This window comes from Aquarana catesbeiana, linkage group LG08 (genome assembly GCF_042186555.1).
Source record: "Aquarana catesbeiana isolate 2022-GZ linkage group LG08, ASM4218655v1, whole genome shotgun sequence".
Classification (NCBI taxonomy): Eukaryota; Metazoa; Chordata; class Amphibia; order Anura; family Ranidae; genus Aquarana; species Aquarana catesbeiana.
The window spans coordinates 168,773,197-168,800,467 of record NC_133331.1 but is presented as its reverse complement, the minus strand read 5'-3'; the positions used below and the strand labels follow the sequence as shown (position 1 = coordinate 168,800,467).

The window sequence follows — 27,271 nt, the reverse complement described above, 5'->3', positions numbered from 1 at the left end:
TTCCACCCGTTTTTCAGTTTATTAAAAGTCAGCAGCTACACTTTTTGTACCCATGGTCCAGCGTTGCAGCCGCCTGAAGCCTCGGTTTTCTCCCCCACCTCTCCTCTGTGCTGGCATCGCTAGTGTGGGCACCTGGCTGTGACATCCTGCGGCTTCACAGCTGGGTGCGCACTGTGCATGCGCGAGTCACGCTGCGCTGTCCTGAATGGCATGGCAATCTTCTGGGACTTGTGATGTGTCCCAGAAAATTGCAGGGAGGTAGGGGGAGAGGAGGAGTCGCCTAGGTGGCGCGGGCGAAAGTGGGAGCTGGGGACCTGTCAAAAAAAAATGACATGCCAATTGTGGCATGTCAGGGGGTCAGGACTTTTGGGTGGAACTCCACTTTAAGGGTAGGGAGCTTCCTTTTTTTTAGCTCGAATAAACATGTGGTTTTAAATCTGCACAGTAAAGTTCATAGAGTATAACAGAGTATTAATAGTAATCCTAAGGTTATCATCAATTAGGAATGCAGATTAAGCCACATTAGCTTTCTCCTTTCATGCATTATCCTATACATGTTATCAATGATATAGGGTAGCCAAGGTTGTGGTTGCAAATAGGCCCCAGCCTTGGAGTGTGTATAGAACATTCTGAGCCATTTACAATCACCCTTTCCATTGCCATCACCTTGAGGAATTGTGCAGCTTAATCACTCCTACTAGTGGAGAAGGGTCAATATGTTCACAGCAGAGGGACCATAGGAGTTGGGTGTGTAAAAGGTTTTTGCTTATCTGTCTTTTGGCTAAGATCAAGTTTAGTATCTGTTCTTATCAGTTGTCAGGTGGAAGAAACCTGCTGCCTTCGGACCAGGAGGCGCTGGTTGGTATTTTCCTGCTGTAATATGTTGAGAACTATGGGGAGGACCCTTTTCCTCCTGTGTTGAATCTGGCCTTGTTTACCAGGCTTGTCCACTATTGATGACAGGACTTTCTCTAAGTTCTAAAGCCTTTCGGATTTGAATAGGGCTGCATTTGTCTGGCCTGGGGCTGGAAGGTTAAAGGAACTCCTAGTGATGTGCCCCCTGGGGGTGGCGTCCCAGGGGTGCCAGAAAAACACTTTTGGGCTACACCACACCATTGGTGTTTCTCTGGCACTAGATCACATCACCTTATGCTTTTCTTGCACCACATCTTTGGCTAGCCAGGGCAATTTTTTATAGCAGCTGAAAGTCCCTCTGTATATTGCACCTTTTTTTGTTGTGTTCATTTATTTCACAAGCATTTTTGTTGTTGTTTTTCTCATAGAGACGGAGGGTGCAGGTCATCAGGGGGTCTCAAACTTTTATTTGCCTGAGTTACCATAAGGGAGATTTACTGCTCTATTTGGTGATCATGGTCACAGAAAATGAGGAGACATCCAAAAATTGAAGGTTGTCACCAGACCAAGAGGTAAAGTGAAATATACCAATGCGGGCATCAGTTCTGTTCTTAACTGTCTAAAAGGGGAATTCCCCTCACTTTAGAACAGGGGTAGGCAACCGCCCTGCATGGGTGCCGCAAGCTGCACACAAAGCCTCTTTTGTCAGAAGTTGACCCCCTCCCCATCAGCAGAGCAGCGCAGGGAAGTGTCAGTGAGAAACTAATGTATTCCAATTTCAGAATTCCCCACACTGCACCTGCACTGGGGGGAGGCACTGTGCCCCCCCTCCACATTGTAAAAGATGGGAAACATTGTTTGGTTCTCTAACTTTGCTGTAACTGCGATCGTCAGCTTTTGTGATGGGGGAGAGATTGGGTGCAGTTCTACTAGGGTGGGAGCGATCCCTGTTTCCAGTGTCATTGGCAACTGCTAAAGCCAATCCCAATCCTGCTAGCACCGTCCACCATCTGGAGGAACATGCCTCACTTGGTTGCCACTACCAATTTCAGAAAGAAGGGGTTTCACTGAGATTGAGAAAACCACAATCAGATGACAGTTTGTGGAATTACTGTTGAACTGCTGGGAACTTTGTTGAAATTATTCCTGAACCTTTGCGTCACTTATTACTTACTCCTGCACTCTGTGTCCTTTTAAGCCAGAGCCAGTATTTGGCGCAATGAAAATCACACCAGACTTTTCCTGTGGCGCAGAGCGCCGCACTTTTTCTCAGCTGCGGGGTCCCAACTTTTGATCCTGCACACAGGCCCACTGCTTTCAGAAAATGCTCCCGACCTGAGCTCCTGATTGCACATTCATTCCAGATGCTTGTATGTGACATCACATACATTACATACATCACATACATCCCATATATCCCATACATTACATACAAGCACGTGGGCTGGATGCGAGAGGTGGATCAGCAGGATGAGTGTGCCAGGACAGGTAGATGCGTCACATCTCTGCTTCCTTTCACCACTCTGCATATCACACATATCATAGATGAGAAGAGGGTACAGCCGTGGAGCAGATGAGAAGGAGGGTACAGGAGTGTGGAAAATGAGCAGGAGGGGTTCAGAGGTGGGACAGAACATCAGGAGGGTACATTGGTGGGGCAGATGTGCAGGGAGGTACAGTGGTGGAAGAGATGAGAAGGGGGTTCAGCAGTGGGACAGAAGAGCAGGGGGGTACAGTGATGGGGCAGATGAGAAGGGGGTTACAATGGTGGGACAGATGAGCAGGGGGGTTTAGTGTTGGGTCAGATGAGAAGGGGGTTCAGCGGTGGGACAGAAGAGCAGGGTACAGCAGTGGGGCAGATGTAAAAGGAGGTGTATTGGTGGGACAGATGAGCAGGGAGTTACAGTGGTGGGGTAGGAGAGCAGGGGGAACAAAAGTGGGGCTGAAGAGCAGGGGGGACAGAGGTGAGACAGATGTGCAGGAGGTACATTGGTGGGCCAGATGAGAAAGCGGGTTACAGTGGTGGGGCAGATGATCAGATGGGTTCAGTGTTAGGACAGATGAGAAGGTGATTCAGTAGTGAGACAGAAGAGCATGGGGATACAGCGGTGGAGCAGATGTGCAGGGAGGTACAGTGGTGAGATAAGAAAAGGGGTACATTGATGTGGCAGATGAGCAGGGGGGGTTACAGTGGTGGGACAGAAGAGCAAGGGGGTACAGTGATGAGCAGGAGGTACAAAGGTGGAAGGGATGAGAGGGGAATCGGTCGTGGGACAGAAATGCAGGAGGGTACAGTGGTGGGACAGATGAGCAGGAGGTACAGTGGTGGGAGAGATGAGAGGGGGGGTTCAGTTGTAGGGCAGATGAGCAGGGGGTTACAGTGGTGAGACAGATAATCAGGGGGTGTTCAGTGTTGGTAGAGATGAGAAGAGGGTTACAGTGGTGGAAAAGATGAGCAGGGGTGGTACAGCGGTGGGGCAGATGTGAAAAGAGGTGCATTGGTGGAAAAGATGAGCAGGGGGTTACAGTGGGTGGGCAGAAGAGCAGGGGGCATAAAGGTGGGGCAGATGTACAGGGGGGTACAGTGGCAGGGCAGAGGAGAAAGAAGGTACATCGGTGGAACACATGAGCAGGGGATTACAGTGGTGTGGCAGAAGAACAGGGGGAACAAAGGTGGGACAGATGTGCAGGAGGTACAGTGGTGGGGCAGATTAGAAAGGGGGTTGCAATGGTGGGGCAGATGAGCAGAAAGTTCAGTGTTAGGACAGATAAGAGGATGGTTCAGCGGTGAACAGGGTTCTGGGCTTTGGGCTGTTCTTCTTCCGGAGCTGCGATGCGCTCTGCGTGCCCTCCTCATCCCCCCCACGTCCGCCCGTGGTTTGGGCTGGTTTGGTGTGGGGGATCAGGCGGGTGCTCACACCGCATCGGCGTCACGCTTTGCTCCCGCGCATGACGTCACTAATCGGCGCCGTTGTGCGGGCGCACATTATTCCACTCTGTGCCGACGTAGCCAGACGCAGTGGCGTCACCCTGGGCGGGTCCCGCCCCACGCACCGTCGGCCCAGCGTGACGTTGGTGGCTATCACCGACACAGGCGGGACGCCTATTTAGGCATCGCCTCGAGTGCGGCTCTCTCCTTCTCACACAAGTGCAGACGCTACAGCGTTGGCAAGTTTTTGCTTCAAGCACATCCAGGTAATACTCCATTATCTTACCACATTCATTCACTTTTTGTCACTACTTAGTTAGAGTATCCCTGACTATCCTCATGGGTTCATTCATTTATTTAGATATCTGATCATTACCTTATCTATCTGGCAATGGTGTGAAGGAGATGCCTGCGTTTTGGGGATGATGCCGGTGGGCGCCTGTTGTGTGTTGTGTTGTTTGCCACCTCAGCTCCGGGGAAGGGCGCGTTTTCCATGCCCAGTCCCTACCGTGTTCCATAGCTTGGTCACAATGTGAGTACCCAGAAATTGACATTTTGTCTTTTCTGGCTTTTTCATTTTATTTTATATTTTTTTGATGGTGTTATACCTTGTTATTTCAGAAGTCCTGTAGCATCCCCCCTGAAGAAGTGTATTCACAGAAACGTGTCGGGCAACATGGATGCAGCCACTGAGCTTTAATATAGAACTTTACCCTGATCTACCTTTTGATGCATCTCACAATTTATATATTTGATACTCATTTTTTACATCATGTGTTTTATGCTTCCCAGTCCACATGTAATCTTTGTATATTACAATTGTAAACAGCTAATTATTGGTATGACTGTCTGTATACGCATGTGATTATGCAGGTCATGTTTTGTGCACAGGCACATGTAACCCTCCACATGTGATTTATACTAGGATGTTTTACACAATAAATTTGAACATTTTTTACCACCCCAACCTGTCTACTGCCTCATTTTAAAGTCCCACTTGGCCCCCTCTTTTTCTTTTGTATTTGGGATGGAGCAAAGCCCCATGTCTCATTCAAAGTCCCACCCCTTTCCAGTGAAATCGCTATTAGGGATGGAGGCAGTAGACAGTTGTAGGCAGTCATCCCCTGCCAGCTTTGTTTGGGGTTGATTTTTTTGTGTGTTGGTGCACCTTTCAGGTCCACACACACACTTTTTGTGCAACTACATGTTGCTCAACATACTGGGTGCATTGCACACAATCCAACATGGTGGTTGGGTTCTGGGCTTTGGGCTGTTCTTCTTCCGGAGCTGCGATGCGCTCTGCGTGCCCTCCTCATCCCCCCCACGTCCGCCCGTGGTTTGGGCTGGTTTGGTGTGGGGGATCAGGCGGATGCTCACACCGCATCGGCGTCACGCTTTGCTCCCGCGCATGACGTCACTAGTCGGCGCCGTTGTGCGGGCGCACATTATTCCACTCTGTGCCGACGTAGCCAGACGCAGTGGCGTCACCCTGGGCGGGGGCGGGTCCCGCCCCACGCACCGTCGGCCCAGCGTGACGTTGGTGGCTATCACCGACACAGGCGGGACGCCTATTTAGGCATCGCCTCGAGTGCGGCTCTCTCCTTCTCACACAAGTGCAGACGCTACAGCGTTGGCAAGTTTTTGCTTCAAGCACATCCAGGTAATACTCCATTATCTTACCACATTCATTCACTTTTTGTCACTACTTAGTTAGCGTATCCCTGACTATCCTCATGGGTTCATTCATTTATTTAGATATCTGATCATTACCTTATCCATCTGGCAATGGTGTGAAGGAGATGCCTGCGTTTTGGGGATGATGCCGGTGGGCGCCTGTTGTGTGTTGTGTTGTTTGCCACCTCAGCTCCGGGGAAGGGCGCGTTTTCCATGCCCAGTCCCTACCGTGTTCCATAGCTTGGTCACAATGTGAGTACCCAGAAATTGACATTTTGTCTTTTCCGGCTTTTTCATTTTATTTTATATTTTTTTGATGGTGTTATACCTTGTTATTTCAGAAGTCCTGTAGCATCTGCCCCTGAAGAAGTGTATTCACAGAAACGCGTCGGTCAACATGGATGCAGCCACTGAGCTTTAATATAGGACTTTACCCTGATCTACCTTTTGATGCATCTCACAATTTATATATTTGATACTCATTTTTTACATCATGTGTTTTATGCTTCCCAGTCCACATGTAATCTTTGTATATTACAATTGTAAACAGCTATTTATTGGTATGACTGTCTGTATACGCATGTGATTATGCAGGTCATGTTTTGTGCACAGGCACATGTAACCCTCCACATGTGATTTATACTAGGATGTTTTACACAATAAATTTGAACATTTTTTATCACCCCAACCTGTCTACTGCCTCATTTTAAAGTCCCACTTGGCCCCCTCTTTTTCTTTTGTGTTTGGGATGGAGCAAAGCCCCGTGTCTCATTCAAAGTCCCACCCCTTTCCAGTGAAAGCGGTGAGACAGAAGAGCATGGGGGTACGGCGGTGGAGCAGATGTGCAGGGAGGTACAGTGGTGGGGCAGATGAGAAAGGGGGAACATTGGTGGGGCAGATGAGCAGGGGGTTACAGTGGTGGGACAGATGAGCAGGGGGTACAGAGGTGGGGCAGAGGAGCAGATAAGTTCAGTGTTACGACAGATGAGAAGATGGTTCAGCTGTGAGACGGAAGAGCATGGGGGTACAGCGATGGAGCAGATGTGCAGGGAGTTACAGTGGTGGGACAGAAAAGTAGGGTGGAACAGTGATAGGGCAGATGTGCAGGGGGTTACAGTGGTGGGGCATATGTGCAGGGGGTTAGAGTGTTGGGGCAGATGAGAAAGGGGATACATTGGTGGGGCAGATGAGCAGGAGGTTACAGTGGTGGGACAGAAGAGTAGGGTGGTAAAGTGGTGGGGCAGATGTACAGGGGGTTACAGTGATGGGACAGATGAGCAAGGTAGTACAGTGGTGGGGCAGATGTGCAGGGGGTTATAGTGGTGGGGCAGATGTGCAGGGGGGTACAGTGGTGAAACAGATTTGCAGGGGGGACAGTGATCTGAGGTGTGAAGGTACATGAACTGGGGCTGATCTGAAGTGTGGAGTTGCAGGAATTGGGGCTAATCTAAGGCATGAGGGTGTAGGATGTTAATTTCTCACTACTCAAGTAGTTTACGGCATTTACTTTATGATTGAGAGTGTGAAGTTGATTTTTTTGTTATAAAATTGGCACGCTCAATTTCTTTGAAAACATTTTTCGGCACACTGTGCTCAAAAGGTTGCCTACCCCTGCTTTAGAAGATTATCTACTTTATCCAAAACGATAAAATGTATTGTAGAGCCAGTAATTGCACAGGCATGTGAACAGCAGGGGGACTTATAGGGGTTGGGTAGTTAGGATTATAGGAAAGGTTATGAGTTTAGTTGTAGGGGTTCATGAGGTGGGCATATTAAAGTGTTACTAAACCCAGGACCCTGCATTCACTATATCTGATCTCCCACAGTACACAGAACATGGAACAGCAATATTTTTAGTAAATATAAACTGCCAAATACCTTTTCTCATCAGCAGTATATAGCAGTCTTATGACTTCTATCAGTGCCTGGTTAAAGCTAGCTAGGAGTTTTCATACTGCACTGGCTGTTCTACCAGGATGCAGGGCTCCTGACCGTATGTCTGAACAGTGCTGATTGGCCCTGTGCTGATCACATGCACTCTCCCAAGAAAAAAAAAACTCTCTAGCAATATACACCAAACTGAGCATGTGCAGCCTGACTCCAGTAACTCTGTCTTATCCGGACATGTTTTGGAGACAATGCAAGAAGGGGAGGATCTGTGCATACAGGATCAAACAGCTTTTTTACACAATGCAGATGATTAACCCCTTAGGTTCCACAATGAGTAAGTATAACAAGCATGCTTTACTGCATATACAGATTGATTTTACTGTTGTGGGTTTAGTAACACTTCAACTGTAGATGAGTTATAAGGCTAGGGGGTTAGTTGCAGAAGATGGGTTATGACAGTTGGGATTTTAGGTAGAGGAGATACTAGTGCAGAATAGTTATCTGCAAGGGAAGCTGGGGTTTGTGGATAGGTGTGTCAAAGAGGTTTGGAAGTTTAGGTAGAGACATGTTTACTTAACCGGTTCAATACAGTGCATTTTCACCCCCTTCCTTCCCTGGCCAATTTTTAGTTTTCAGCGCTGTCGCACTTTAAATGACAATTGCGCGGTCGTGCAATGTTGTACCCAAAAAAAATTGATGTCCTTTTTTTCCCCACAAATAGAGCTTTCTTTTGGTGGTATTTGATCGCCTCTGCGGTTTTTATTTTTTGCGCTATAAACAAAAGAAGAGCGACAATTTTGAAAAAAACACAATATTTTTTACTTTTTGCTATAATAAATATCCCAATTTTTTTTTTAAAAAACAAATTTTTTCCTCAGTTTCGGCCGATACGTATTCTTCTACATATTTTTGTTAAAAAAATCACAATAAGCGTAAAAGTTATAGCGTCTACAAAATACGGGATAGATGTATGGCATTTAAAAAAAAAAAAAAATTATTTTTTTTTAGTGGCGATCGCGATTTTTTTTCGTGACTGCGACATTATGGCGGACACATCGGACACTTTTGACACATTTTTGGGACCATTCACATTTATACAGCGATCAATGCTATAAAATTGCATTGATTACTGTGTAAATGTGACAGGCAGTGAAGGGGTTAACCACTAGGGGGCGGGGAGGGGTTAATATGTTTCCTAGGGAATGCTTCTAACTGTAGGGGGAGGGGACGTACAAGGGGAGGAGACCAATCAGTGTTCCTCCGTTCTGGGAACACAGATCGCTCTCCTCTCACCTGACAGGCTGTAGATCTGTGTGTTTACACACACAGATGCACGGTCCGGCCCGGTTAACGGGCAATCGCGTGTGCCCGGCGGACATCGTGGCCGCCGGGCACACGCACCGGGTCCCAAGCAGCGCGGCGCGCACACGCCCCCTAGACGGCCGGGAATCCCAGGACGTCATATGATGTCCACCCAGGATGGGAGATCCCATCCCAGGACGTCATATGACTATATGTGGGTAGGGAAGTGGTTAAAGTGGAATTTTAGTCAAAAAATGAAGTCACAATAGGCACCCTTTCCAGATATACCTATGTAAAACATTAAAAATAATATACTATACTGTTAAAAATCCAGTAATATACTGTCTTACCCTACTTTGCACATGCTCAGTTCCTCTCTATTTTTAGGCACTGCTGAATTTGTAGAGGCTGACAGCCTCAAAGCGGAATTAAGCCCTCCTATCCTTTACAGCCAATTTAGTTCCACTTTATGACTTACTGCTGTTCAGGGGCTCTGGACCTCAGCAAAATGGCAGCCTCCAGCAAGAAGAAATGGGAGCAATGCTGGAGGCAATTTACAGCACATGTTAATTTTGGTAGCGTAATTATTAATGTAGAATGTATGGTTCTTGCTAAAGAACATATTTTTTAATCTAGTTGTTATGGGTAAATTTCCACTTTAAGCGAGAGTAAAAGGGATTGGTAGTTAGGGGTATAAGAGGGATTATTAGGTTTGGGGTTTAAGTAGAGGAGATAATTGACCAGGCATGTTTTTTACAGGGTGAATTATGGAGATACAGTTCTGAGTAATCCATGTGTTTCACAAAGAGTTAAAGTGGTTATACTCATAAACAGGAAGCAAAGGCAGATCATTTGTGCTATAACTGTACTGTGGTGGCTGCAGAGCCATTCTGAAGAAGTTATTCTTATTGGGCAAACATGCATTGAAAACAATATTTATTTGATGTTCTTCTTTTGTCTGAGCGTAGCGTCTTCTTCACACATTGCAGGTTTCTGTTGTTCCAAGTAAAGTACACCGAAGAGAAGTTACAAACTAAACGGTATGTAATTTAGTTTGCTTTTTACCTGTCTTTACTTTTTTTTTTATCATTTTACCTAACCATTATTTAGCACAGATAAAACAGCATAACCAATACAAGACATAAACTAGCAAATCTGAATTTGGTAGCTTTACTACTCTGTTTTGCAACTAAACCATTTTTTCTCCAGCTCATGTTAAAATAGTGATGGTAGATTCACCTATAAGCTATTATCCAAACAATGAAATAATATAAAATGATATTATTTATAGAGAGAGAAAGTATACTGTATATATTTACTCATATCACAAAGTTTACTTTATCTCAAAAGCCAGGTAGTTTAAATTCTTTACTTACCAGTATATTTATTATGTAGATCTAAATATGTGATCACACCCATTGCCAGCTTATCTCGCATCTTCTCATATCATAAAGTGGGCACTTGATATCTTAAAGGAAACACTTGATTTAAGAATTATAGAGTTGTAGTTCTAAGTCTTCACTGAGATGTATACAGAGGAAATTCCAGGAAAGACAGCAAATTATTGCTAAAAGAGATTTCTGCAGAGTAATTTTAAGTAATTACAGTGATACCACAATAAAAACTGTTTGCATAAGTATACGCTCCTTTAATATGACATGCCTAAATCATCCCTAGTGCAGCCAATCCTATTCCAAAGCCACATACGATAAGATCAAATGTGTGTAGTGAAGACTCTTCATGTGATCATATTATAAATATTTGTGTATCTGGAAGCTCCAGCTTCTGATGAGTCAGTATTCTGGCATATCAATAACCATGAAGGCAAAAGAACTTTACAAGCAACTATGTTAAAACGTTATTAAAAAGCACAAGCCAGGGGATATTTGTGTTCCAGCAAGACAGTGATACAAAACATAAAGCCAAAACTAAACAAGAATAAAGGGAAAAAAAACACTTTGTGGACTGAGTCAGAATCTACATCTTGATCCAATAGATGAGATGTGCTGGACTGGACCGAGTCCGAGTCTACATTTCAATCTGATAGGTGAGATGTGCAGTTTTGACCAAGTCAAAGTCTACATTTCGATCCAATAGATGAGTTGTTTTGGATGGACCGAGTCAGAGTCTACATTTCAATCTGATAGATGAGATGTGCAGGACTGACCAAGTCAGAGTCTACATCTCAATCCAATAGATGAGATGTGCTGGATGGACTGAGTCAGGTTCTCTTTCTCAGTTCAATAAATGAGACGTGCTGGATGGACCGAGTCAGAGTCTATATCTCAATCCCAACAGATGTAATGTGCTAGATGGACTGAGTCAGAGTCTACATCTCAATCCAATAGATAAAATGTGCTAGATGAACCAAGTCAGAGTCTACATCTCAGTCAAACAAATGAGATGTGCTGGATGGACCAGGTAAGAGTCTACTTTTCAGTCCAATAGATGAGATGTGCTGGAGTCAGAGTCTACATCTCAATCCGATAGATGAGATATGCTGGATGGACCAGGTCAGAGTCTACATTCCAATCCAATACATAAGATGTGTTTGATGGACCAAGTCAGAGTCTACATCTCAGTCCAATAGAGATTGTGTAACTAGACTTGAAATAGCACTCACCATCTTCATACATTCTGACTGAGTTTGAATAGTTTTGCTAAGAGGAATGAGGAACAATTGCATTATCTAGATTTGCAAAGCTAATAAAGATCTATACTTACTGTAACTGCTGCCAAAGGTGCTTCTACTAAATACTGACTTGGTGGGTATGTATACTTATGCAGTGAGTTATTTGCTATATTTTTTAGAGTAGTTCATTGAAATCATTTTACAGAGGTCTGCTTTCACTTTGAGATGAAAGGGTCTGTTTGTGCTGCTGATGTAAAAAAACAAAAAAACCCACTATATATACATTATAAACAAACACAAGCACAGGGCCGTTTTCATGCTTTTTATATCTGGGAGTTGTGGGACTAAAAGCACCTGATGCTTTCTCATGTGAACCTGGAGCTATCAGGTTGGCTTTAATATGCTACACACTGACCCATAACGTCTGTAATGAGGAGAAACATTACAAAAAATCTATTGTGCCTAGCAAAAAAAACACAGTGGTCATATTAGCTTACATGAAATGCTACAAAAAAAAAAGCAAAACACACAAAGGAAACAAAATTAAATCTACTTAAGGTATTGTAAGCTGATTGAGGAATTATAGGTGATAGGCCTATTCAGACACAATAAAAATGACAGTTAAGACCGCTGTTTTGCCAGGTCAAGGAAGCTGTTCATTCTTCATTGTGCCTTGGCCACTTGCTAAGTCACTAGTTAGCAATCTATTGGAATGTCAGAGAACAAAAAATAGAGCTGCTGACCTGCACCCAAAAAGGCAAATGTATTTTTTGGCACAGAGCATGCTGACGTTTTTTTGGCCTGATGCAACATTTGGCATCCTTTTCTGTATCAGTGAGCAGTGAAGTAATTAAAGCAAGCCTTCTAATTTTTCTTAGATGTATTCTGAACAACTGCAGAGCACACAAAAATACAAAGAACAAGTGCGTATCATTTATCTAGTTATAAAGGGCCAGTGTCAAGGCGATGACTGCAGATTGTCTTTGCTTTCCAGGTACCTATTGTTCATTCTATTTAATTTGGCTCACACTTACAACAACTGCCAGGTCCTTTTTGTGGAAACGGCAACTTTTATCACGAATAACCCAATTTTATGTGTTTTTAACCTATTTATTTCAGGTAATTTTTTTCCACTCTGTCATTTCAAGGAACAAACAGTGTTATAGGAAAGCAATTACAAGTGTCCCGCCTCTAGTTGGTATAGAATGCAGTGCCAGCGTTCCATACCATACCATGATGCACAATACTGTGACAAGGGTGGCTAGGAAGATGCTTTTATGTACATCTGGTGGGACTTTCCACAACTAGCTTACTTAAACTCTGTTTTCCTTGCAGCATCTGTGTAGGGATTTAGCTTTTTTATTTATTTATTTTTTTTTATTAAAGAACAAGGTACATATTACAAATAGGTATAAACAACACAGCAATTAGGCCGCAAAATAGTATCACATTCAGTGGTCTGCAAGTTATAGATGTAGGGATCTATCTGAATGCAACAATCTGAATTCATATAAGCAGCTCCTATTCCTTAAAATATAAATAGGGAGTAGTGTAACATTTACTTAGCTTCTTTTTGCTGTGGATAGCAGGAACTGGCAGAGTGCCCCGATAGCCTGCAAATCCAAAGGTGTGTAACAAAGGAAATTGCAGCAAGAGTCAGCTCCTCCCTTCTACAGACCACACCTTTCTGTTAACCAGCATTTAGATGGGTGACCCAATTGGCCAAAAGTTAGGTTGGAAGGTAAGAAGGGGTAAAAAGGCAGAAAAGCCATGCATCCTCTGGTTGTAGTATCCTTTTTAAGTCAGTCATTGGTTTCAGGCTAGTAGAGCGTAGTTACATAGTTACATAGTTGGTAAGGTTGAATAAAGACACAAGTCCATCAAGTTCAACCTGTGTGGGTGTTCATGCCAAATACCATTTTCCATATCCCTGTATACTGTGTTCGATGTCCATCTAAGAGTATTTTGAAACTATCTTTACTTCCTGCTGACACCACCGATTGTGGAAGAGAATTCCATTTTCTTACTTCCCTGACAGTGAAAAACCCCCTATGCAGGTTAAGCCAATTCCATTGAGTGGCCTCTTGTCTTCTTACACTCCCTGAGACTGAATAACTTACTCCCTATGCTAGAATCACCATTAAGATAATTGTATATCGCTATCATATCTCCTCTCAAGCGTCTCTTCTCCAGGGAGAATAAGTTTAATGTTTGCAGTCATTCCTCATAACTGAGTTCCTCCATTTCCCTTATTAGCTTGGTCGCAGTTCTCTGGACTCTCTCCAGTTCCAGCATATCCTTCCTGAGGATGGGTGACCATAACTGGACAGCATACTCAAGATGCGGCCGAAAGAGAGTTTTATAAAGTGGCAGGATTATTGTTTTATTTTTTGAGTAAATACCCTTTTTTATGCACGCTAATATTCTGCTTACTTTGCTTGCGGCAGCTTGGCATTGCCTGGCATTCCTGAGTCTGTCATCTACTAGGACCCCCAGATCTTTTTCTGTCCTGGATTCCCCCAGAGGTCCTCCCTCTAGTGTGTAACTTGTGTTCATATTTTTAGCCCCCGAGTGCATTACTTTACATTTTTTAACATTGAACCTCATTTGCCATATATTTGCCCACCCCTTTATATTATTGAGGTTTTCTTGTAAAGTTTCAATCTCCTGCTGTGAAGTTATTGCCCTGCTTAGCTTTGTATCATCAGCAAACACTGAATACTACACAAAGAAGCTGGAAAATGGCTGCATAACAAGAAGCAGCATACAAAATATACCACCCTCAAGTTAGCTTTAAGGCATAACTAAATTTTTTGTAAAGTTTCACTTAGTGGGCTCCAATGCCTTGTGTTATTCACCTTGACAAGTCACACACTAACTTGGTCAATCCTTCAATGTGTAGCCTGCTTGGTGCTCACAGACTCTTTTTCAAATATATTCTATAGGTATCTATTTCCCCTGCACACATGTGCCACAATATCCATTTGTACTGGAATATGTGTAACTGAGGTGGTGCTGAATTTGACTCATCAATGGATCATGATTAGAGAAGGTCATATATATTCTTATGGGGCACAATTGCCCTGATGAGGCTGTCCTTAAAAACAAACAGGATGTCCCTATAAATGGGGACCTCAAGTTTGGAAGCTATGTATACAAAGTCCAGAAAAGGGCACCAGATCATTGAGTTGTGAGTTCAAAAACATTTAATATTGGTGTTTGTTTAGCAAGACAATAAAAAAACAGCCAACACATTTTGGGGTTCAAAGGTATCCCCCCATCTTCAGGGCTACAAAACAAATACAGAATTGAGAGACAAATGGTGTAAACATTTGGGATGGAATGACTGATGCTGTCATTCTTTCTCCACTGTTATCCTTTAACTGTTACATTACCCACGTCCCCCATATCTTTCACTGTTTTTCTTGTTCCCTTTTGGCCACACCACTTCTGGTCAAACTCTTTCACCAATCTTTCATCTTGCATGCGATCAGTTAATCACATAATTTCATGTCAATTTCGATACACATTTTTTACTGTCCTGTCATCCTGTCTCCTACTCTTAGTGCACCCAAACTGGCATTGTCATTCAGGTCTCTCATTGTTTACCTTGACACACCCCCACCTTCATATATTTTTCCCCCACTTCATTGTCATGTTATCTGACTTTGTAACAAAATTGATCCAGCCTCAAGTTCAGCAGCACCTGTCATTTACCCTTAATCCCTCCCACCAACGATCCTCACCTTCTACCGTTCTGGTGTCCTCATCTTTCTGTCAGCTCTAAGCCCTCCCAATTCCTGTTCTACTTAATGTTCTGGTGCCCATTTAGCTGTTTAAATCAGTATTGTTCAGGACTGGCAGCGTGCGGCGGCGGCTGCTGCTAATTTGCTCTTGGGCACTTTGTCACTTTTTTGCATGGAACAGTAAGTTACATTTTACTAGTGCAGCTGGCTTTTATTTTAGTTCTATATGCTCCACACAGCTTTATTTTTTTAAGATTGTATTCTTTGTTCACTGTGTTCTTTTACATGCAGATTGTACTGATCCTGCCAATTTGCACCCTCCCAAGTTTATGCAATATCTGATTATGTTTCACAAACCTTTTATATTTATATTTATTGAAACTCAGCTTAATATTGTATCTTAATATTAGATCCTATTGCACTCTCAACACTTACTGTAGTTCATTCTGTGGTTACATCCATCCATGGCTATTAAAAGTTACAGTGAATTTGGCTTTTTCAAACCATTTTATTTAGCAGTGATTCATAAAATACCTTTATTGATTAAACTCAATATTTCTAAAACCAATGATTTTGCTGTATGTCAATCTTGATATTTAAGGGTTATGTGCACTAACAACCACAAAGGACCTTGGATCAATTGTATTACTTTTTTAATTAGCTACAGATGAGCATTATATATGTGTTATAGTTGTATAACTTTGTTGCAACTTTATTGTAATAAAAGGAGATTGGTGTGAATAATAATCTGGTGATAGAAATTTTATCATTAGAATAAGGTCTCATGAGCACAATGCCACCCAGTGTTCTACTGAGGAAAGCTGCAGGGTCTGCATCTCTGTAAATGTGAACCACCCTTTGGGAGTATCTAAAAAAAAAAAAAAAATTTGTTGCAGAGGATGCCTAAAATCTAACTTGTATCTCAGCGCAGGCTTCTGGGAAAATAAGTGAGCAAATCACACAAGTAGGAAATTTAATTTCATGGGGTGTTCCACACACCAACTGTGTACAGAATGCCTCCAGGTTGCCATATTGCCTTGAATTTTTCATAAAATTACGGTACTGCAGACAGAAAAGGAAAGATCATTTTTAATAACATTCAGTTACAATATGGCTTGTGTAGCAATTTGTATATGCTATACTGTTTTTATTTGCTATTTTTCCTCTTTATTTCATTACAGATGAGCATTATATATTAGATTTTTTTGTTATAACGACAATGTCCTAATATCCTTTTTGTTTGCAGTAGGAGTTTTCCTCTAAGAGTTTTATATATTTTTTACATGAGATTAGATTATATCAGCATTTTGTTCTGTTGCATATGTCTTTTAGTGGCAATTTTATTGTTTATTTACAACCTTTTGGGTATCTATTCCTTTTTTGTTTTGTAACCCAGAGGAAGGGGTATTTTATATACAAATGTGTTGGTTGTTTTTTATCTTGCTGAACAAATACTTTTATTAAACATGTTTTGGACTCTGAGCTGTTTTTGACCCTGTATACAATATCAATTTGCTGCAGTGAAGAGATTGTGTTCCACTTCTCCTCGCAGACTTCTCACCACCGTAATAAAAGAAGATTTGTGTGAATAATAATCAGGGAATAAATATAAAGAAATAATGTCATTACAATAAGGTCTCATGAGCATAATGCCACTTAAAGGGCATCAATTAATAATAATTAGCTGATGCACTCGTAGTGTTCTAATGAGGAAAGCTGCTGGGTCTGCATCCCTTTAGATGTGATTAACCCTTTTGGGAGTATCACATCTGAACTGAAATTTTTGTTGCAGAGGATGTATAAAATCTGACTTGTATCTTAGTGTAGACTTCTGGGAAAATCAGTGAGCCAATCCTACAAGTATGTAAAAAATTGTATTTATTATTAGACCAAAGATAGGGCATAGATCAACCCATATAAACGCATAATAGCACATTGGCATATAAAATACAAATTATCAACATACATATTAAGGATAGTCGCCAACATGACACAGAAAGTAAATATTATACATCGCAGTCCCTCAAATAGAGTAGGCATAACATTATATCAGGGTGGTAGAGCAATAAAAACCATCTGGAATCATAAATATGAGATGGATGCATCAAAATAAGCTCGACGACGTTTCATGGACTTCTATCCACTCATCAGGAGCAAGTGCATCCATATACTAAAAGGGGATAAAAAAATCACCATTATAGTTTAATATAATTATGTCCAGCACGGCAGCTGAGGTTCATATCCCATTAGGACCTACATGGGTAAATACATAGCAAGCTCTTCATTTATTCTTAAATTCCTCTATAACAAGCATTACTAATATTTCTTTACTCCAGTTTTCATTAATTTCTCCTGATTTCAGGAATCTCATCTTCTCTTCCCTATTCTTACTATATGGACACCCTATTTTTTTATTCTGTTTACTTTGTTGATATGCTCCACAATATACTTCTATACTGTGGTGATGGGTCTACTCTATATGACATTTCTTTTTATTTATACCAATATGGTAACAAACCACTTACTTTATTGTATACAATACAGAAATCCCATCCACAGTTACATCAAGATTTTTCTATACACACTTTTTTTGAAGGGGAATGCGTGTGTGCTCCTGATCCATGCTTGGGTCCTTTCCTCAGCTCCCGTACTTGAAATAATTATCTGGCTGACCTCCGGCAGGTGGTATCGCATGGCCTAGTATCAGCTCTTATGTGAGTATTTTCCGTTATGGCCGTTTATTTGTTCATCATCATCTTTAATCCCTATACCCCTCCAGTCTGTGCTTATATTAAACTATAATGGTGATTTTTTTATCCCCTTTTAGTGCATGGATGCACTTGCTCCTGTTGAGTGGATAGAAGTCCAGGAAACGTTGTTGAGCTTATTTTGATGCATCCATCTCATATTTATGATTCCAGATGGTTTTTATTGCTCTACCACCCTGACATAATGTTATGCCTACTCTATTTGAGGGACTGTGATGTAGAATATTTACTTTCTGTGTCATGTTGGTGACTTTCCTTAATATGTATGTTGATACTTTGTATTTTATATGCCAATGTGCTATTATGCGTTTATATGGGTTGATCCATGCCCTATCTTTGGTCTAATAAAGAATACAATTTTTTACATATGTATATGGTTTTGTCTGGCTCTACCCCACGCACCTTATCTAGTCCCACCCCCCCCCCCTCTTTTTTGCAAAGCAACCACGGATGGAGGCGCAGTATTCCCTGTTTCGTCTCATTTAAAGTCCCAAAAATATTCCCTTTTTTCTTCAATCCTACAAGTAGGAAATTACATTTCCGAGGTCGTTAAGCACATAATTGTCTACAGAATGCCTCCAGTTTGCCATATTGCTTTGAAATTTTCAAAAAAATGTACAGCTCTTCAGATTAAAAAGGAAATATACCTTTTAGTAGAGTTCAATTACAATTTGGCTTGTATAGCAACTGTACAGTATATACTATATTATTTTTTTTGTATTTGCTAATTTTTCTGCGCAAGAGTGGAATTACCTTTTAATATGATAGGTATCCAGCTCAAAAGCTGATCACTATTCTAAAGACTATTTTAAAGACTAGTACTTTGGGTGTTGTTTGGTCTTTTCTTTCTCTTATCTTCTGTCATTCTTGATTAATAAACTGATAACCTCCCTGGCAGTATGATTATTTCAGATTTTTGATGCTGAAAGTGGTACAATTATTTTGCACAGAAATTTGGAGTTTTATTTTGTAGGCCTGTAATTCTTAGGAATAACTCACTTAAATCTGTCCAAACAAGAGTCTAGTAGACATCCCCGGGTATGATAAAGTTTGAAAAACGAAATAAAAAATTATAATATAATAAATAACTATAAATAATTATAACAAATAATAATATAATAATAATAAAAATTATTCAATAATGTAATCAAATCAAAAACACTGAAATTGCAGAATTGTCGCTTTCGTTACTTTCAGTGTTTGATGATGTATTTCCCCACAAATCACTATCGTTCAATTATGCAAGTGATTCTAATTTATTATCGCTGTTTTCTAGCTGGTCTAAAAGCACTTTTGATGTAAACTGACATTTTTTGGTTGCTATGGACAATCTCCAGTTTCCTGGCAGAAAGAACAGTTTTTATAATATAAAACTGCATGCAGGACACTGGGCAGACCACTAGGGACAAAGGGGATGTGTAATTATTTGATACAGTACTGTAATCTGTAAGATTACAGTACACTGTATCTATATTGTGTTTTTTTATGTTTTGAATTTGGCAACGAACTCCATCCCCGTGCGTTGCAACGTTCGCAGGGAACGAAGCTCGGCACTGTGAATCAAGCGAGACACGGCGGCTCGCAGATCACAGCGGGGAGACATCGCAGGATCCAGGGGACAAAGTAAGTAACCTCTACATGGATCCTGCGATGCGATCCCGAGTCTGGCTCGGGGTTACCGCTTTTGGTATTGAAAATCCACCCCGAGCCAGACTTGGGAATACCACCAGGGGGTTAAAGAAACTTTGTTTAAAAGTTTTGACCTTTAAATCCTCTGTTAGGGTTTTTTTTTTTGCAATATGTATGCCATAGGAGAAAATTTCCTGCACATCCTCTCCACTGGAACAAGTGTCCCTATTGTTCTTTTCCTCTCTGTTAAGGTCCATTCACACTTTGCTGTTTTTGTGCATTGTGTTAACGCACAAACATTATGGGCAATGTGTCATGCGTTGCATTAGGGCAACCCATTTAGTTGGCATTGAACTGCCAATACACAACAGCAGACTAAAGCCTCATACACACGATCGGATTGTTGGCCAACAAAACCGTGGAATTTTGCCCAAAGGGAGTTGGCCCAAACTTGTCTTGCATACACACGGCCACACAATTGTTGGCCAACAAATATGAACGTAGTGAAGTACTACGTTGTTTTTCAGTTCTTTACCGCCACCTTTTGGGCTCCTTCTGCTAATTTCGTGTTAATAGAAGTTTGGTGAGTGTTGATTCATGTTTTCTATTTGCGCTTTTCAGTTCGCGTTTTTCATTTCCTGCTTTTCAGTTAGTTTCTGAACGGCCTTTCGTCAACCAGACGGTGCGGAATTGGAGAAGATAACGTGTTATTTTTTTATTGGCCTTGGAGTCATTGCTTTGACATTATTTTTTTGGTTGAATATCAATTTGATTTGGTATATTTTCTATATTTTTGGATGCATAGAATGCACTTTTTGGTTAAGTTCTATTGGCAGATAGCATGTCTAATTTTATTTGTTTTCTTTTTTTAATGCACAATAAAAAAATTGTGAAGAATAATACTTGGCTATGTGTTTTACTTCAAATGACAGTTTGGGAGTAGGCAGTTACATTTAAAAAAAAATTATAAATTAAAAATGTAAAATTAACAAGGGACACCAACATAGTTGTATCTTTGATCTTAAAAACTACGGGATAATGGTGTTGTGTTAATTTGCCCCCCCCCAAAAAAACATAATAATATTATTCTTGATATCACTAGAAAAAAAAAAGCCTTTGAAAATTTGTTTGCAATAACTCCATCAGTATCACAGGCAAAACAGCTTCATTATTATCCCATTAAAGAAGAAGAGAATGTGCGCTGCATTTCGAGATTTCATAATTTGCCACATCATGAATGTTAATTCTCCATTACGAACGCTAGTTTACAAGACCAACCGCTTCTGGCTCGTCCTTGCTTCCAAAGGATGCGTCTTTGTACTTTGTACTTTTGTCCGATGGACTTGTGTACATACGCTTGGAAAATCCGACAACAGAAATTTATAAACCTGCCATCCAACATTTGTCCATGGAAAGTTGGCCAACAATTGTCTGATGGAGCATACACACGGTGGGATTTTCTGCCAACAGCCTGTCATCACACATTTCCTGTTTGAAAATCCGATCGTGTGTACAAGGCTTGAGAACAGACATGCAACATTTTTTGTTAACACAGCACACTGCAATGCATGTGCATCCAAGCTGTGTTCGCTGTGTGCATTGGGTACAATTAAACGTAACATGTGTTGCAGTAACACAAATATTGCCATACCAAATCGTATCACAGTAGCGCATTTCTTGTATAGCAGCTCAAAATTGTAGATTTCCACATGTTTTCTGTTCCATCGACAGTGGTCACCAGAACAAAGAGAGGGAGAGAGCAATCTCTATAATCTGCCTAACACAGGCAGCAGCAGCAACCCCTGACAGCAATTCTAACCCCTCACCACTCTCTAAAAAAAATAAAAAAAGCTTTGGCTTTAGACATCCAGAGATGGAATTCATTGGATGCTCTAGAACCCATGAGCACTGAAGGCAAATAGACTGTTCACTTTACAAGGGGTGTTACAATTTGCAAGGGAATTTCCTCCCAAAGCTTAGTAAATGAGAGCTCTGCTGAATTCTGTCATCCATTCATGTGCAAGCAAAGATGCTGTTTTTTTAATTTGCTTGCATGTGATTGGGTATTCTTTGCAACGTTAAAGTATATGTAAACAATCACCTTGTAAAATAACCCATTCACTTTAAAATAGAAATTAAATGTTGGGTTTACATACTCTTTAAATTTCACTGCAGTCACTAAGCTCTGGGAAAACATCCTTTAGTAAATCACCCCCAATGGCCTGAATTGCCTTCAATTTAAGGCCTGTTTAGATCTACAGGGATTAGCAAGCAGTAGCGTCAGTACAAGATCAATGTACTGCACAAATAATAGAGCCATTTAGCAAATAGATTGTCTCCTGCGTCAGCCTAAATGTTTGACTGGAGTGTAATTTTCATATAGGATACAGTTTAATGTACACAGTGCTAAAACTGCAGCTAATAAATAGCTAATGCAATGTTACGATAACATCCCATTAGTTATTTATTACTCTGTAAATTCTCAAACAAACTCAACGAAGCAGCACTGCTATAAATTCCAGGAATACAGCTCTGAAAGTGAAATGGAGCATGACTTAAATAGGATGAATTACTGTTGTTTTCTGTTGCAATTCAGAAAATCAACTGAAGCCTTCAAAGTAGCAACCTGACAAATATTAGAGCCTGTTTGTGTGTGTATATTACTATTATTATCACTGCTATAACAACTCTATTAGGTTTCTGTGGTACTTCCTGAAATTTATATTTGTATAAACAGGACATGTTCTGACATCAGTGAAATGCTGATATGGGCACAGTACTGTGACCTGGGTTACCCAGTTTATATAAGCATCTCCCATTAACAATGTAAATTGTATCCAACCTAGACAAGAACATTTTCAATTGAGGGTTTAAAATGTAAGTGGCCTTTCCTACTTTACATGGAGACAAACAGGGCTGTTAGAAAAAGTTAACCATTTTTTTCTCCTCCAATGTTTCCCAAACCTTTGTGTTTTCTTGTATATTTTTAGCCTATTTATAAAACCGTTTTTTTTTTTGCAAATTGTTTTGTCTTTATTGAAATTTGGTGTATTTACGGAGCTGCCATATTTGAAAAACACTTAAGATTTGGAGTTTCAGAATAGAAATATCTTCTCCTGTACAAGGTGGTCACATTAGCCTCAATATCCACATTTGCCCAAGATTTCTCGATGATCAATTTTTTTTAAAAAGTCATCAGTTTCTTACTCAGTAGTTTTCAAATTGATAGTTTTTCTAGTTTGCCAATGGCTGATTAAGAAATGCAATGTTAAATCGTTAGCTAACATTCTTTAACAGACAATGGATGAGAAAATTGCAAACAAATTTCACTTCATCACTCTTCTTCACACAACCTCCAAGGTCTACTGTTGACTTAAACTTAATTAACTAAGCTTAATTCATTTTTTGGTAAAGCCGGGAGGTACGCTCTGTCAGTTTTCATCAAGGGACAGTCATCTTTATGTGCACATCTCCTTAGAAATGAGGATAATTAAGAGTCCTGACTGAAGGATTCGTTTAACGATTAGAGTTTGGGAGTTCATTTGTGTGTTAATCATTATTGAGGTTAAGCGTTGGGGACTCATGTGAGGGACAAGTTTGAATGCTTCTACTGAATAAAGAACTGGCTTTCCCCACCAGTATTTCAGCAGCAACCTGCAGCTGTGGACCTTTCCTGGTCACACCAACTTCAAGTAAATAACAAAAAAGGGATCAGCATTGCTTACTGTGATGTTACAGTCCAATAGACACAGTTAGACCCAGTATTCAGTACTCAGTAGCAGAATCTAAAACCCAAACTCTTCCTCTGCCATATAGTCTGTGTAAGGATACTTGTGCTAAGGGCGTGGCCTATACTCAGGTCCGCCAGTACAGAGTTTTGGAGTTGGAGAATAGGGAGCAGCTTAATTACAGAGATAAATATATATTTAAGGCACTTCCAAGCAAAAATCTGTAAAATTCATAATACATTTAGACACCTACTAAAATACAGGGTGTCTACACATACATTGCAAGAATGTTAGAGAACCTTTTTGAAAACTCATATCTTTCTCTATTCAAAAGATATTACTGTCTAGTCACCATGTGCTCTGTGAAGCGAATTTCTAAGCAGGAGTGTCAGCATTTATTATAATGAACGCACAGTGGGGTTGATTTACTAAAGGCAAATCCACTTTGCACTACAAGTGCACTTGGAAGTGCAGTCACTTTAGATCTGAGGGGAAGATCTGAAATGAGGGCAAGATCTGCTGAATTTATCATCCAATCATGTACAAGCAAAAATGCTGTTTTTTAATTGTCCTTGCATGTCCCCCTCAGATCTACAGCGATTGCACTTCCAAGTGCACTTGTAGTGCAAAGTGGATTTGCCTTTAGTAAATAAACCCCAGTGTTCTAATGTGGAAAGCTACAGTGTGTGCATCCCTTTAGTAAGTATATCACCAAAAATTAAACTCCCATTCCAGTAGATTTCTTAAATGTGACCTGTATCGTGGTACAGACTAAAAGTATTTGAACCTAAAACAAACATTTTAAATATTTCAGCTCACTAGTCCTTGTTATGGTGGCTGCATTCATTTTCTTTTTTCAAGATCTGGGGGCAGAGCAATTAGTAATTTACAGATGATAGCTAGGAAAAAAAGATATTCCTTGGTGCAGCTCACAGGAAGTGACAAGGACAATGCATCAATAAGTATTTTCTGTATTTGCAAAAAATATTTGTAGCTTTAAAAGAAAAAAAAAGAAAACTAATACAGCCACCACATCTTAGAACTGTAAGCTGCAATACATTTCTGTTTCAGAACGAAACAATGAGGCATTCACATAAGCAGGAAATAAGGTTTCTGGGGGGATTCTGTACACCAGTAGTTTCAATTTTTTCCCACCACTGCCTAGTCATTCTTACTGTATGTCTGTTTGTCACTTTGTTACTGACAATGTTTTTCAGCCTGTTTACAGTAGGTGTTAGAGTTCATGCAATATACAGAATCATGCACCTCCTGTAATTAAATATTAATATGTATTTATTATCATAGAGATCAACTCTACTAGCCAGCTCAACATCTGTTTTAACACTTTATCACTTTTTTTATCTACTGGAAACAGAACAAATCCTTTTTATCAAACTGTTCCGGATACTATTAGAAAGCCATTTTATATGTAAATAGAACTCTTTGAAATATTTGGTAGATTACAGCAACAGGGTCTGTCGTGTTTGGGAATTCTGCGATTAAGATCTAGACAACAGAGGAAAAGCACATTATGACTAACGTCCTGTCTTTCAACTTCATCGTTTGGCAGTGCAGCATAATCCCCATTCAGAGAAAGCTTGCTTTCCCAAGAGCATTGCAAAGTAGTCAAAATAATTGAATGAATAAGAGCAGCAATTGTCTTAGGTAAGTGGTCAAGAAATAGGAAGTTGTGACATCCGCTGGAAAATACTCACAATACTACTCAAATGAAGTTATACCCATCACAGCTCTTATTCTGTGCATACACCCTATATTTTTAAAGCTGTTCTTTCGTATATTATATTAGACAGAATCTTTTACTAAGATATGAATAGAAAAGCCTTCCTGTCTATGATAATACCTATGTTTAGTGGTACTTATGAGTATATTTAAGACAATCAGTAATGCCTGTCAAATCTAAGCACCTAAAAGCTGATTTTTTGATTGATCATTGTGGATGTGATGTTATTAGACCCCATATCTCTGCTCTGGCCTCCAAAGCATCTGATCAAACTGAGATCAGTTTGATCAGATGCTTTACAAGCCAGTAAGGAGTTGTAAACAAACAAACAAATCAGAAGTGGCAAAATCCTAGTCGCTTTCAGTCTCTGATGTCACACAGTGGGAGGAACAATGTCAGTTCCTTTCACTGTGTGCCGAGAAGCCAATGCCGCTGGTTGTATTGGTCCCGGGCTCCCCGGTGGGACGGGGGTGCCTAGGAAAGGGGAGAGACAGCAGGGGACCCCCTTCCGCTGCCGGTAAATGTGATTGAGTGCCTCTACCAGGATCACGGTTGTAGCCTTAACCATGATCCCGGGATAACCACCTAAATACGAAGCCAAATATATACATATGGCAGTATTGAGGTTGTTAATAAAAACCTGACAAAGGTTTTAATTATTCTCTACTCATTCCAAAGCTAGAAAATTATTTGTGGCTGCAGTTCTTTTAACAATAACTGTAAAGCATTTTTTTAATTTTGGATAGATCAGGGAATGATTAAAACCGCTGACAAGCCTTTTTGTGTGGTCTTTGGGTGCAGTTGGGAAGATGTCTCCAAATAAAGGAAATGCTCTCATACACAGTTGTCAATAGAACAAGTGTCCCCATTGAAAGATGTTCCCACTACTCCTGTTCCAGTGACAACTTAGAATTTAAGGGGAAAAATCTATGGAGCAGACTATAAAATTGTCCCATTCAGAATCTGGTTTTCTCTATGCTTTAAAGACTGCAGTTTGAACCCATTAGAGGCAATTCTTTCTCTTCATTCATCTACAAGGGGGTGTTTCCTGAAGCCGTCACCTCAGCGACCTTACCTGCAAGAATCCTTTCTGATTTACCATAGAGACAAGGTGTTAAGGCCCAGGACTTTTTTTGCCTAAGGTAGTTCTGCCTTTCTGCCAGGAAAGTGTTTTCCCATCCCTCTATCTGGCTTCAGTTTACTAAAAGAAAACGTATCTTCATTGTCTGGATAAGAATACACCAGCTTTTCATTCCACTATCTCTAGATGATTCAAGCAGACCATCAACCAAACCTCTGGTCTTAAGAATTGGACTCACTCTCTTTTGTCAAGCCACACTACCATAGTTGCCAACATTGTAAAAAAAATTTCGGCACACTTTTTTGGCTGTAGGCGGAGTCGTATTATAATTGGGGGCAGAGCATGCGTTTGTAGGCGTGGCATAGGAAAAATTAAAATTGGCGTGGTTTACACAAAATAGTGGGCATGGTTTAAATGGGTGTGGCTCAAAGGGGTGTGGTTAGAGTCTGAGATGAATGAGGGATGGAGTGGGAAAGGGGGAGAGAGAGATGGAGGGACAGCAGCTCCAGATCCTACACAACAATAGAAATATGTATATTCTAAAAAGTTTAACAATCAGCAGATATGATCATCTCAGCACCATGGTTGTTATGGTGTCAGGATGATTGAAGTGCATTATATCTATTATTACATTGTAATATAAAATTAAATCATTCAACTCACCATAATGCCGAATCAGTGGGATCCCTGAGCGTGTCACCTGCCACGTCGCCTGCCACCAGCAGAGTCCATCTTTGCATCAGGTAACCAGCAGAGTCCGTCCTTGCATCAGGTGTCACCAGCAGAGTCCGTCCTTGCATCAGGTGCCCCAGCAGAGTCCGTCCTTGCATCAGGTGCCCCAGCAGAGTCCGTCCTTGCATCAGGTGCCCCCAGCAGAGTCCGTCCTTGCATCAGGTGCCCAGCAGAGTCCGTCCTTGCATCAGGTGCCCCCAGCAGAGTCTGTCCTTGCAACAGGTGCCCCCAGCAGAGTCCGTTCTTGCATCAGGTGTCCCCAGCAGAGTCCGTCCTTTCATCAAGTGTCCCCAGCAGAGTCCGTCCTTGCATCAGGTGCCCCCAGCAGAGTCCGTCCTTGCATCAGGTGCCCCCAGCAGAGTCCGTCCTTGCATCAGGTGTCCCCAGCAGAGTCCGTTCTTGCATCAGGTGCCCCCAGCAGAGTCTGTCCTTGCATCAGGTGCCCCCAGCAGAGTCCGTCCTTGCATCAGGTGCCCCCAGCAGAGTCCGTCCTTGCATCAGGTGCCCGCAGCAGAGTCCCTCCTTGCATCAGGTGCCCCCAGCAGAGTCAGTCCTTACACCAGT

At 41.3% G+C, this 27,271-nt stretch overlaps 1 protein-coding gene across 2 annotated transcripts in view; it reads left to right on the top strand.

The window, feature by feature from the left end:
- CHST3 (carbohydrate sulfotransferase 3) overlaps positions 1-27,271 on the top strand; it is a 168,130-nt gene that overhangs the window by 105,991 nt on the left and 34,868 nt on the right. Inside the window, exon 3 of one of the 2 annotated variants that reach the window (XM_073596698.1) lies at positions 9,640-9,690. The exons of the other annotated variant lie outside the window; for it this stretch is intronic. The gene's annotated coding sequence lies outside the window, so the exon portion shown is untranslated. The remainder of the gene's footprint in view (positions 1-9,639; positions 9,691-27,271) is intronic. 2 annotated transcript variants of the gene reach the window in all.